The sequence below is a fragment of the Balearica regulorum genome, chromosome 15, assembly GCF_011004875.1.
Source record: "Balearica regulorum gibbericeps isolate bBalReg1 chromosome 15, bBalReg1.pri, whole genome shotgun sequence".
NCBI lineage: Eukaryota > Metazoa > Chordata > Aves > Gruiformes > Gruidae > Balearica > Balearica regulorum.
Genome location: NC_046198.1, coordinates 13199380 through 13213714, shown reverse-complemented (window position 1 = coordinate 13213714; position 14335 = coordinate 13199380). Strand labels below are relative to the sequence as shown.

At 43.2% G+C, this 14335-nt stretch overlaps 1 protein-coding gene across 1 annotated transcript in view; it reads right to left on the bottom strand.

The window, feature by feature from the left end:
* Positions 1-14335, bottom strand: part of MAD1L1 (mitotic arrest deficient 1 like 1) — a 370458-nt gene that overhangs the window by 103454 nt on the left and 252669 nt on the right. The window lies entirely within an intron of this gene.

Genomic DNA, 14335 nt, shown 5'->3' with positions numbered 1-14335 from the left:
ACTTTGGAGACTTATCCTGGGAAGGAGCTTGGTATGTTATAAATAAAAGACCCTGAGGAAGAATGATTCAAGCACCTCTTCCAGCTGCAAAAATCCAGCTGATTTCTACATCTTGTATGTTTGGTTCTTCCAACAGTTTTTAAGCATTGAGGACTAAACGTCCGCAAGACAGACAAGCGTTCTCTCCCTGGGATTGCTGTATAATTCCTGGTTGCATCTTATAATAGGAGCCAAGAACCAACATTTGCCTGGCCAATGTTCATAAGTAAAGTGGGGCAAAGAGGAGAAGCCCTATCTAATTTCAAGTAAGCAATTAGTCATGGCTCTTGGACAGAAATGAGCAAGTAGGGTCCATGCCTGTGCAAGAAGGCCCAGGGGATCCAGTCACCCAAATTTCTTCAGCAGTAGAGAAAATGGTGTTGGAGAAGGTGATGTTCTACTGGCCGTCCTTTGAGGACAGGTCATCTCTATTTACATGTCAAAAGTATATTAAAAACCACAAAAAACCCAACCTAACAGTTTTCCCTTGGAGATGAACGTGGAAATTTCTTATGGAAATACTTTTGCTAGTGCTGAACCAGCTCGTTACCATCAACTCTGTGAAAAATACCTTTTGTTACTTTGGTGGAAGCTCTTCTAAACACCAACACCCATGTTTAGAGATCTCCTCTTTGGAACCAGAGAAGCACAAGAAAATCTGGCCAAGTTTTCTGTTTGCAATGATAGGAAAGAAAGAACCATTGCTGCACTGTTTGGGTGCATCTTGTCAACAACTGTAAGTTCAGCCTTTTCATACAAACACATAAACATATTAAAAAAATTATGAGCTCTGCCTATTTAAAGTCCAAGAAGCATCTGTAGAGCACATAGTGGTCCAAAATGGAGCACTTTAGTGTGTTTGTTTCTTCAGTAACATTTTAAAAAGTTTCTCTATATGATCTAGGAGGTATGGTCCGGAGGCAGACATCACGTTGCTGCCATACAGTCACACAATACCTTCTGCAAGCACAGAACAAGAAAGCCAATATCTAGAATACTACAGCCAGGGGACATGATAGATCCATGAGGAGGCAAGGACATGCAGTGACTGCAAAGTTAACTTAAAGGGCAAATTCATAAAAAATTATTTTAAAAAAAGGAATAGGAGTAAGAGTTGCAGAGAGAGAGAATGCAGAAAAGATTTCAGGACTGAGTCAAGAACTGTGAAATAAAAAAGAAAAAAAAGAATTACAATAGCGAGATTTAGAAGAATGAGAAAACAGTAAGAGATGGACAAATACGGTCAGCTCTGTATGGACTTACCTGCTAAAGATAAGACCTTCTGTGGATTCTTAGAGCTCTGCCCAAATGCAGAGCAAGAACAGTTTGAACAAAGGCTCTAGCCAAATTGCCAAGGAGGTTAAAACTAGTACCACTTTTAATTCTTATCAGCTGAGGGACTTTGGTCAGGACAGGAGTGGTGACTGATTTCACACCTGTATGTTCAAATTGCCTTAAACAAGGTGAGCAGGACCACCTGGGAAGACCTCAAATCACAAAAGAATACTTGTGGATAGATCTAATAAGACAGGAGCCTTTTTGTTTTTTCTAAGAAAGAGATATTTTAATGGCCTCTATATAAGCCTTTTTGCAGCAGCAGAAAAAAACCCCAACACCCAAATGAGCGATTTCTGCTACAATGCAGAAGGCTCAGTTCCTCTTTCCTCGAAGGAAGGCCACCACAAGAGTCTAGTAAAGGGACTCGCTAGCTTGAGAGTTTAAACTAGAGTTTTTGGCATAATTTTGACTGCAAATCGTAATAATAAAACAACGCACTGAAAGAGGGGGTTTGGGTGGAGAAAAAGGGTGATGGAAGTAGAAACACATTCTTAATGAAAATCTCATTTAGCAATTTATTTGGATGTGCTTAAAAATTCCACTGAGGTCACCATTCTGGAGAGATGACAAACTCCTGGGATAAAGGCTGGAAAATCCTGGTAGTCGTGTCACATTTAGCAAGTCAAAGATATGTTTGTATAAGGCTGTAGAGGGCTAAATCCATTTTACATGCTGTATGTATTATTAATTTCTGACAGTGGGCTTAGAAAAACCTAATTCGCTGGAATACGAGCTCCCTTTGAGCGGAGGGAAGCCTTTTCAAAACTCATCTTTTATTGACTGAGTCATTTTTGAGTCAATCTGTCTGCTTTCGGCAAGACAAGAGTTTTAAATCTTCTCTCTTTTTTTCCTCCTTTTTGAGTCGTGGCAAGTCTATTAAAACCTGCTAATGTATGCAGCAAGGCCTCTGATTTGAAATGTAATGAATTCTTCAGATAGTGGCAGATTAGGGGGAGAAGATGATAGAAACAGCCAGAGATGCCAAAAAAAGAACTCTCCAGAAAAAGAGGAGGAGAAGGGTGAGAGGGAACGAGAAAGATTAACCCTTTTTATCCAGCAGAAAATCTTTAAGCTCCATTAATAGAATCAGTTAAAAAAGCAGAACTGGAAGCAGCAGAGCATCTTCAGGCTTGCCTGGGGCTGAACGAGACAAAGAATAAATGAATCTTTCCTCCTAGAGTCTTTTGTAAGATTAGGTAATTCCCTAAGTGAAAAATGAATAACTTAGAGAAAATTAGCTCCATCCATATAAATAAGCCTTCATATTCCAAACTCGTCACCCAGAGCTTCCCAGGCGAATGCCCTGAAACAGTTTTGCTGTTGTGTAACAGATGGTTTCCTCCTCCCCCCTGCCTTGGTTCGGTTCCAACCGCAGTATCTTTCAGGTGATCTTGTTTTAGCACAAAAATGAGCATTTTGGGTGTAAATCATCAATCCCGTTAGCGAAAGGATGCTTGGCAGTTTTATTGTATTTGGCATCTTTGAAGTGCCGGACAAACATTACACAGTTACACAAATGAGAGATTAGCACCGTCTCCATTTTCAGATAGAGGAGCTAAGGAAAAGAAAGTCAAGGATGCTACTTAATTCGACAGCAGCGATCTGGTGACAGCCTAGGCAGAATCTGCTGAATCACAGCACAGACCTGGCATATCTTCCTGTTTAACAGGAAAATTCATTGCTCAGCCTTGAATTTGATGGCTTTAAAAAAAAAAAAAAAATTAGTTCTATAATAAAGTTCTAATGAAACAAAACCTTAGAGAAAACAGTCTGATGGAGCACAGGTGACCCAGTGGATTATAATTAAAATTAAGCTCAGCTTAACTGATGCAGGTGAGTAAATACAGGGAACTGAGGAACTGGTTCTGTCAACCTAATGCCCCTTCGCTAATGACAGGCATTGAAATGTTTTAACAATTGAGAAATCCCAAATAACAGAGGCAAAATCCTTCAGTTTAACATGCAGCAGAGGTATCTAGGTCCAGAAATGTCTTGAAGGAGAGACTGTCTTTCCCTACAGATGCAAGGCATTCGGTCCTCTATCACACAAGTCAAACTACAAAAGGCAAAAAAATTCTAAAGAAGTGCAAAGTTAGCTCAAAAGCTGCTGGAGGCAGAGAGGCTGTGGAAAGTAAGCATGAGCTGGTAAAACAGCAGTAGGAAATCTTTGCAGTGGGATACAGGACACAGGTAACAGCATTATCTTGGAGGCCTGCAAGCTACGGGAGTTAGCCTGGCTTTTCAAATTGCTCCCAGGTATTGTCTGCTTTTGCTGGCAGAAACACATTTTTTCCCACTCTGGAGAATAACAATGGCTGTACGCCGGTGCCCGCTATCTCCTAAACTCTATCGGTCCCTTGATGTGATTCTTCCCAGCTGGGGAACTGTCTTTTCCTACCTGTCTGCTTCACAATCCTGACATGAGCGCCGCAGAATTCACAGATATGAACTTTTACAACTCCACATACTAGTGCTTTTGGAAAGAAGAAGAGGTTACGCTTGCTTTTATGTTCGTAGACACAATACTGACCTTTAGCTTGGTCCCAACCCTCTGATTCAATAGCTGGCACTCGCTCTCTGAATCAGTAATGAACTAAAGGTTACGGCAGGGAGCACGCTGTGCCGTGGATATAGCATTTTTCAGAGAAGATAAGAAACTTAGACCTGGACCATGACAGAAAAGGCAAAGCGTTTTCCTGGCAGAGCATTTTTATTTGGGGATGAGGGCACGAACCAGGACTGGATATCAGCCCATACAAATGCCATCCGTGTAACCGCCGCCTCCACTTGCAAGTTAAAAAGACACTTCTCACTTTCTGCCATAAGGACGGTTCCTGTGTGGCACTAAGCGCTTACTGTATTTCACGCTAGCCATGGATGCATTTTAGTGATGGATGCAGCAATCCCTGTGCATACTGCCTATAGCTGTGAAGCGTACAGAGCACTTTGGGAATCCCGAGAGGCTGACATGCTTATTGCAGCAAGCCCTGCCGACACCAACGGCTGTAGCAGGCTCAAAGAATAGCCTACCCCAGAACATCACTATTTTTCTTTTTCAACTGCAATGTGCGTTGCCCCTACACAGCCTCTAGATCCCTCCTTCCCGCCCTGTTTGTTTGGAAGATCCTCTGGCTTCTTGGCATTGCTTGAACTCTTCCATCTCTCCAACTCCTTCAGAGAGCTCTGAACCAAACACTGCCTTGGTGCAGGACCTAGCTCGTTTGAAATAAGATCAGTCAAGAAACTGAGATCCATGATGCTTAGTCACCAAAGAGAATATTCTGGTGTAGGAAAAAGAGCATATCATATAGGTGACCTTGACTCTTGGTTTCCAGCGATCCACACCCAGGGAGCAAGCGTGCAGAGAAATCTGCTCTCCTGCACTGCAGTCTTCCATGAGAAGGATTCAGTTCAGTTTTGGTTTAGAGAAGACTTCACTCTCTGCTGTTGTGAACTCTTCCCACTGGGGCCAACGGCACCGACTGCCACGGAGACCGTGCCGCTGGCACGAACGGCACTGCTGGGACGGGTCAGCCAGGGGTTTAGGAAAAGTATGTGCTGAGGGACAAGTGAGGACAGGAAAAAATGGTACGCACAAAAGGTCTCCGTGCGTGGGATGTGCAAGTAACAAAAAATAGATTTACCCGACTAGGCTAAATCAATGAATTAGCTCTGTGCTCAAAGAAAAAGTTATCATTAAAGGCTGTGCTATTCAGTAGCTCACTTTACATCTGAGGAAAGTCTGTAAAAATCCTCTTGCATTATCCCTAGCCTTACAGATTTTTTCCTCTCATCTGAGGCTCAGAGTGGGGATTACCCATTAAGGTGCAGTGGCCAAATCACATTCAATCTATTCTCTGTTAAAATAAGAAAAAGCTTTGGTCTTTCCTGTCCTCTTCTATCTCATGCCCACATCCAAAGCATTTACCTCCAACTTTTAATAGGTGCACAAGTCCTGAACACCAAGGGGACACCCAGGATGATACCTAACTAACAATACTCACTTCTCTGTCCTACAAGCTGCATCGTCCTTCTTCAGCCCCAAAGAACACGAGTTCATTTAAAATCTTCATCCACGTCTAAACCCAGTAACGATACAGTTAGCAATCACCAGCCAGCACTGACCAATTTTGACCTGCACGGTTTCCATGATTTCATCCCCCCCTTTGGTGAAGAGGGATGTGACGGTGACAGCAGCACTGACAGCAGAGCATCTGGGCTCAACCGCACCGCGGTGCTACAACATCTGCAGCGGTTCACATCTGGCTACCCCGATGCTTGACCTAGCAGCACCAGCTCGAGCAGACGTGCTCTGCGAGGGATTAAGCGACCAAGAGAGCCAGCTGAGCGGTGCCAGATCTGCCTCTTCCCCTGCTCCTGGTACCCCAGCGGGACCACAACCGAGTGGAGTTAAACGAGGGAGTTAATAACTACAGCTGGGGGGAGGTAAGAAAAGCCAAAGATGACTAAAGAAATATCTTCACAGGCAGGTGAAGCACAACTACAGGCAACTCAAATGCTTTTACCACATCGAGTTTTTATAGAATGTGTTTGCTTTTTCTCAACCACAGAAGTCAGAGACTGTAAACATCTGCTCCTTTACGCAGTCTCTCTCCCACAATGTTTTGATTTAGGTATTTTCCTGTAATGTTTGCAACTTAAACACAGCAGAATTGTGCCAAGGCTTCTGAAACAGTGAAAGGGATTGGAGTTATTAAAAAAGTGAAAAGTTAATAAACCCAAAGTCATTAAAACAAACTTACAAGAACCCTGGCATCGCTCTGAAGCATTCCAACGCAGAAGAGCTGAAATTACCTTGAAAGCATCTTTCCAGTAAAACTAAAACGCCCTCCCTTTCAGCACGAGACCTATTGAAGTATCTTGACCCTTTGGACATTATAATCTTCCTTCTGGACAGCCACGTGTCAGTTATAACGTAACAGCATTTCAGCTGATAGAAATTACCAACAGTTGCTTCCGAAAGTTAGTGAGCTGGAAGCAAGGCACGGCTGGTGTACTCTCAGTGCTATTTATTCTGCTGCTCCATTAATTTTATTTATTTGTATTCAGATTCCAAAACAAAAAAAGTCAATTTTGGCTTACTAGGAATTATAAAGAACTTGTGTAATTGGGCTTCTGATTTAGTTATCAATACAAATAGATGTGCCGCACTAAGAAGTGAAAGATAAAGCCATAAAGCAAGGTTTGCATTATTTGCAGCCGCTCGGAGTTAAAAAAAAAAGTAGAGAAAAGCTAAAGAGATTTTTATTAATGCTTTAGATGACTTAGAAAAAAGTCACTTAATCATAACATTGTAAACAAGGAAGTTCTACAGCAGTATTTAAAAATATCTGAAATTGTTTCAGGAGCCCCATTGATTTGAATTAGGCAGCTGCATAATCACAGGGGCTGCAATTTTAATGAACATTTCAACAGGAAATGTAGAGCTGATTATATATATCAAAACAGGAAAGATCCAAATGCTGCAGCTCCTCTTTTTTTGTTGTTGTTTTGTTTACTACCTCAGTGTGCATACCCAAACCAACTCTAGAACTAACAGAGCACTTACCTGCCTGCCCCTCTCTCGTTGGCGGCAGCTCCCAGGGCTTCTGGCTGCCAACTCTGATCGTCCTCTCTTGATACATGTCATTAGGCATAGCATTTTGAAAAATAATTAGTGATTTAATCAGATTTTACACTGGATCAAATGGCTGGAAACTTCAATGCTATGCTGCAGCTTTCCCTTAGCATACTTTAGGGCATGTTATATATACTTAATTAGATAATGTTTATACAGTGCTTTGAAGAAATAAGGAATTCTGTGAGGGCTAGGTCGTATTTTCAGGAAGGAAAAGAGCAGCGTTGAGACAGCGTGGGCACCGAGGGAGAACAAAGCTCTGAGAAACTGAACACCACCTTGTTTTCAGAAAGGTTTCGGGACATCTGAGAAAAAAATACATCAGCAGCTTCCAGCATCTAGGTACTAAGAAACAAAAGTTGTAAAACAGGGGATGCTGCAAAGGCACTTAAAGGACAACGTTGCTCGTACCACCGTGAGAACAGTGGTAACCAAGTCAGGAAGGCAGCAGCACCTATGCAGAAGAACAACTGCCTATACACAAACACGAGGCATTGATTGTTACTCTCGTAAGGCAATTTGCAAGATAAAGATTCAGAAAGAGTTGTAGGCCTTGATGAAACAAAAACGAATGTGCTCCACTCCTGTGAACACTCTTAATCATAAGAGTGGGAAGTAACGGAATAAAAACATCTTGCTTCCTATTATTTTGCAGTGAGGGAAGCAGGGCTCTTTTTGCTAAAGATAGGGTGCTTTGTTGGCTGCATGCTAAAATACTAAAATACAAAAATGTGTTCACCACAAAAGTCTTCCTAGCAGAAACAGGGGACAGTGCCCGGTCTTCACCAGACTCTGTACCCAGAGCAAGCACCGAACGGGACGCAGATCACAAGGAGAGGGAGAAGGACAGGTTCTCCCGTGGATCAGGATGAGCCACCACACCAGTTCTCGCAAAGGGCATCTGACCCAAACCGCCACTAAAAGAATTTGGAGAGCAACAAAGCAACCTGTGGCTAAATCCACTCAGAACGGCAATGAACAAGCGATGTTGCATCCAGCCATTTGCCGCCCCATGGGGCAAGCGGCACAGAGAGTGCTCCAAAGAGTTTCCAGCAAGCGATGAAAGCAAACAATGTACGTAGGGAGCCTTAAAAATGATTGCAAAGAGAGCCCTGAGCTTCTCTTCTGTGCGTGGTTTTTTTGTTTTTTTTTTTTTTTAATTTGCCTATAACTAAATTACATGATTTCTTTGCAAGTCTAATTAAGCAGTTAATTGATGCTGGTGCCCTTTAGCATCTGGCATTTAAGATTAAGTAAATAATGGAGAAAAGTGCATGCAGCACCCAGCAATAATTAAACACAGCAAGGGTTTGTTCCCCCACCCTCCCCCATTTTAACCTGTTATGTATAAATCTCTGAGGATAACTGTCTTTAATAGCCTAAATACACTTACACACCATATAATGATACTTGACAACAGTATTTTTCCTCTTAGAGATAGTGGATAGTAGGTGTATCTTTGATCTTAACCAGCAGGTTTTATTTTACAGCTTGCACTCAGTGGAAGGAAGAGTTTCACTGCTGCAACTCCACCCAGCTGAAGAGCATGTTAAATGGATCTTCACGGGAAAATGGTTTTGAATCCACGAGTGTCAGTGCTGGGATCACGCAGTAAAGATTTGTGGTCAAATTTCTCCCCTTCTCATGTGCTTACTCCTTCCTTCCTGCTGGTCTGTACAACGTTATTCAGCCATTTCCTGCAGACTATGGAAATGCAGATGATGGAAAAGCTTTCCTGTTAGTATCTATGAGGAAGATTGAGTTATATAAAATAAAACGAAGCTGTACCAAAAAAACCCCAACCCTTTGGGCAAAAAAAGCATCCTGAATTCTAGACATTATTACAGAACCTGGATTCAGTCAGGGTGAATCTGTGTTATTTGTAGGTGTTTTCAGGCACTGTCTCTCATGTTGCCGGTGTGAGGCTCACCGTGGATTGCTATACACAGGCACTGCAACTCAAGGAGCGATGACTGCACGTGCAAGAAGTCTGATTGGGACACACATCTGCTGGGGACTTGAGTCCTGGCTATATTTTTTAGGTGCAGAGCACTGCACGGAGTATTTGCAGACTGATCTTAAGCAGTTCCGTTTCCCCAGAAGGCCACAGATTAAGGACTGGACTCAAGTTATAAGCCCTACTCCAAGACTTACACTGTAAGAAACTCTGAAAGAGCTCTGGCAGACCCAGCCTCTGCCGCTCACTCAGGAGCACAAAGCTCATTCTTGCCTTACGCTCCAGCAGGTTAACGCGACTCAGACTGACTGCCTCTCTAATACAGCTCTGATTTAAACCAGCAACGGTACGAGAGGCTTTCAGTTCTTCCAGAGCTGCCGGTCGGAAGGAATTGCTGCCCAAAGATTAGTGCCACAATCTCTTTAGACTCTGCAAGCAAGAAAAGCAAGCGTGGAGACTCATGCCCACCTCCCATGGGTGCTGTGAGTCTTAATTAGTATCTCTAGCATACTTGGAGACCTTTGGACAGAGGGTGCTACAGAAGTGGAAAATATTATCGTCATTATGCCTGCTACCGCAAGCGCTGGCATTCAAGCCGGAGACTTCAGAGCAGATGGTGAAGTGGCTAGCACGGCTGGCTGCAGCCATCATTTCGCTCATCACAGGCTCTCCTTGTTGGAGCAGGCTTCACCTCTTGACGTCTGAAGAGCAAAACAGAACCGGCGCTGACAAAACTGCATCGTGCTGGTCAGTACTGCTGACACGTTCAAACCGGCCAGCACTCAAATCACTAGAAAGTAAATCATCCAAGGAAGTTTGTAATTAAAAAGAGCTTCACTCTCATGGCAAAGCTTTCTCCCGCCTGTCACAGCCAGCCCTCCCCTGAATTCTCATCATTACAGGGAAACAACAAAGAATTAGTCAGCTTTCGTTAAGTGTCAAACATTCCCACTTTAAACCATGTGAAAAACAAGGAGGGACATTTTATAGCTCTCAGAGCAACTTTATACCTTCCTAAACACTACTTCTGTACCTCTTGCTAATTGCTCGTTTGCCCTGGTTTTATGGAACAGCCTGGCTCACTCCACCTTCGACAGAGCAGAAGAGCAGTGTTTCACATGCTGCAATACGGGGGATATGCATAGTTCTGATTTTTATCCTTATTTATTTCTAACTGTTGGGGTTAGCAGCCTAGGACTCAGAGGTAACTGAGGAGTAATTACGATGCCATTAGCTTTAAATCTGTTCCCAAGTGCTGCAAGCATCCTCTCCGTTCAGCTTAGGACATCACCTTGCAGATGAAGCCTCTGCATACGTGGGAACGTGCTGCTTAAAATTTTTCATTTCACCAACAACTTCCTAGGGACTCCAGAATACAAGCACATGGTAACGCTCCCCTCCTCTTTCTGTGGGTTTTTCAGGTTGTAAAATGGGAAGGATCCCACAGCAGAAAGAAGTACTCTGAAATAGAAGTGACGAGTAATTTCCACTACTCCATGTGGCACCACGGGAGTGCAAATACATTCTGCGGGGAACTTGCAAATGCACCAGCACACTGCCCACGTACCGAGGAAGGGACTTTATCATGGAAACAACCTGACCAGGAGTTACTTCGAATGGTGGCTGATGATGAAAACGCCTTTAGCCCGCATCTGTTACGCAGATTTAACATCACCAGTTCTAACTGAAGATTTATTTTTACCGCTTTTGTAAAACAACATGGAAACTTCCCCTCGCCTAAATTCTGCCTCATTTCAGGGAAGTCATCGCAATATGGCAGTCTAAAAGGGGAATCACACGCCATCGTCATTATCAGCCTATTCAGAAAGCCTTTGCTGAATCTTTCAGATCCGCGCGCCGCCTTTGATGCCGCTAGCGGTGAGATTTTTGATGACACATCCACAGTCTCTAGCGAAGGTGGATGCTGCCGCTGCCTCTGGCCCTTCCTTGCAGAAGTCTCTGATCTATTTAACTTAAACACTTCTGCTGCACACCTATGATGGTATCTGATCATCGCAGAAGGTAACTTTACAAAGCCGCGTACCTACCCATTAACCCACTATGCTACAGTACTCCAACAGGACGCATCAACACTCTTCTATTCAATACAGACAGAAACCCACTCAGACAGCCAGAAAGTGAAAAGGCAACTCGTGAATCTGATTTCAACCAGCTTTTCATCCATCTGATTTTCATCCATTGAGCTGGAGCCAGTGGTATGTGAGAATGAATATGCTGTTCCCTAATGGAGGCTGGATTGACTTACTGCTCTCTAACTGGAGCTCATGCCAGATGATAACCTGGCACTGAAATGGAGGAAATGTGGAAACACTGAAATAGCGAGTGAAGACCACATCAGCTGTTGTGACTACATAAACCACACCGCGTAGCTTTAGTTTAGTCTAAATAACGGATTGCTCCCAGCTGCTCAGAAATCCCTGACGGACAGGCACGACTCTCCCCTGAGCTCTAAGCCTTGCTGTGATTTAACCCCGTGCCTTCACCACCTTGGCACAAAATCACACCGGGAGCATGAGATGAGCGCACCAACGCCAGTGCCGTGCAGAACGCTGCCGTCTACTCACTGATCCGCGCCACGCCGGGAGCTGGTCACAGCAGCGCTCCGGTCGCTGCACTGTCCACCATCGGATTCCCGAGGGGATCGCAAGGTGCTGACCTTTTTCCAAATGAGCTGAGAGGGTCTGACACCTTTTTGTTTAGGATACTGTGTGCCTGTAACCACTGCACAAGCTGCCCAGCGTACCTGGATGTTATCAAACCAGGTTGATGGGTGTGAAGATACTAAGAGAGGCTTCTCTCCCTTCCTACTGACGTTCTCATGTCAGCACCACATTCAAAAGGCTATCACAACGTTATCGCATCATGGTACTGATGTCAGGGCCATGATTAAGATGGCAAAGTAATTACAAGTGTCTGCTTTTATACGCTGATTGCTTTCCAAATAAATGTTCTCCATTCCAAATAAATCCACTATGGATTAACATTTCTCCTACTTGCTCACTGCCTAGAATGTATTTGATTAGAAAAGCCTGATCAAAACTCTGCTTGACCATTTTTCAGCACTTCACCATTTTTCTTTTCCTCATCAGGAAGAAAAGCGTATCCATTAGTTAACCTTTTCAAACACATTCTTTTTGTAGTCTAATTCAAAGAAGGATTACAAAAAAATCGTCAGACTTGGCATGTGAATAGCTTTTTGTGGGCGCAGGGAACAAGCATTCATATATCAGCACATCAGCATGAGGAGATAAGGGTAGCTGTACACGTGCACGCTTATCTGAATGCAAGATCAGTACTGTGAAACCAGCATAAACACCAAGGACAGAATCCATATATTGATGTAATTCTTAGTGGTACTAGTGCATTTGTGTGAATTTGCAATTAAATAAAGCTTATTCCTTAAAAAGAAAACAAGAAGTTAAGGATATAATTCAAGGTCTATCGAGATCTACGGGAATTTTTTCCACTGCATTTGAATATAGCTCCCTCCGCCTCCCTCCCAACATGTCTACTAGAATATTAAGAAAGAAATTCCCTGGAATTTGTTTGTACTATTTTTAAGCAGACCAAGAAATACTCAATTCTCTTAGTCTGCTTTCTAACCCAGCAAATCCAAAGCTCTCCTTTCTTCCATGGCTAACATTTAATGTATTTTAATCCACATTAGTTTCATACCAAATAAAGTCATTGAAAGGACTACAAATACACGTGGGTGACAAATGAACTGATGCAGGAAACATAACTTTGAATCTCCTGACTTTTATGCAATTAAAATATCAACTTAATTGTTGGATCTGTGTAGCTTCTCTCATTTTAATATGTAAATCAGTCTCTATTACTCTATAGCTCAAAGAATGTGTTACTCGGCTTACTTGATTAGGCTGGGAATTGCTGGTCCTGCTGTCACTATGTTTACACTTTAGTGACAAGTTTGCACATCAAATTCACATAACGCAATGTCATCAACTTACTCATCAAATATAAACTTCTTAAATACAGCCGCTGCTCTAGAATATTGAAACAGCCTTATTTTACTTCGTTCACAGCCCCTAAACAATCAGAGCAAGTGAAAAGAAAAATTGGGAACACAACTGGAAAACAGTATTTCCCAGGAAAAACAGCTTCCCGCAGAGACAGGTAGGTAAACCAGAAAAACAGCCCGTGCAAAAAGTTATCCCTCGGCTTCTGAATTTTAGTTGTATGTTGCCCCTTTAAAATGTGGAACGAGTAGACCTACTTTATTTCTCAATCTCTACACATTCGCCCTACCTCATTTGGGATTCAGCGTTAAGGAGTCCCTATTTATTCTGTGAAGGCAGTCAGATTTCAGCTCCCAGCCACGTATACTTACCTGGAAATTGAAATGAGGACTCCAGAGAAAAACAGCAAATTCAGTAATTTTTTCCCAGTTATAAACCTGCCATAACAAGAATACCGCCATCTTGGATAGTAGTGAGAGGGAAAGTGTAAGTTAGTTCAGCATTTTCCCATTCCTGTCGCCTTTCCTGAATCTAGTAAACATCCCAACCAAGGGGACATTCACCTTGCCAGCACAAGGCTTTTCAAGACATTCCCGGTAACCTTGACACACCTCGCAAAGTTCCTCAACTAGATTTCCACGACACTCTACTGCTCACAAAGGCATGGAGCTCTAAATTTCCAAGAGAAATAACACATTGACAAGATGCAGAGATCTGAGGCTCTCCCCTGCCGGAGCGCTCTGCCACGCTGGCACGCTGGTTTTTCTAATGTCAGGGAAATTGCGTCGGCCTGAATTTGAGACATCAGCACAAGCCTTTCTTCTCAATCCTGCTGATGAATGAAAGAGCATTTTCAATTCTGTACATCCAGAGGCCTTATGGCACGTCGGTCCTAATCAAAAGCTGCTCTGTGATGCAAACTGCTGTAAGAGGCAGCTCGTATCACAACCCCGCGGGATCCAAAGGGCAGCTGCAGGTAATACTGCATTTCCTTCCCCTCGGGAGAAATGCCGGACTGGAGAGATCTAGCGGGAGCATCCTGACTGCTACATAGCCACCAAGAAGGCAACAACTAACTACCGAGAGCTTGACTCAAGTACCCAAGCAGGAAAACACAACTGCCAAAGTTTACCAAGACTCATAATGCTCAACAGACTGTTGGTTTGTCTCCGGTTGGTAAAGAAACCATCAGCGCAGAGGGATACAGAAGAACCAGAGGGATGTAGAAGAACTACGGCCATGAAGGGTGTTATCTGCAATGTGGCAGTTTCCATATGGTACAAATTTGATGGTGTTTTATAGGGATTTGGGGAGTGGGAAGGGGTTAAAACATGGGAAAGAAAGGTTTCTGATCCTTCGGCT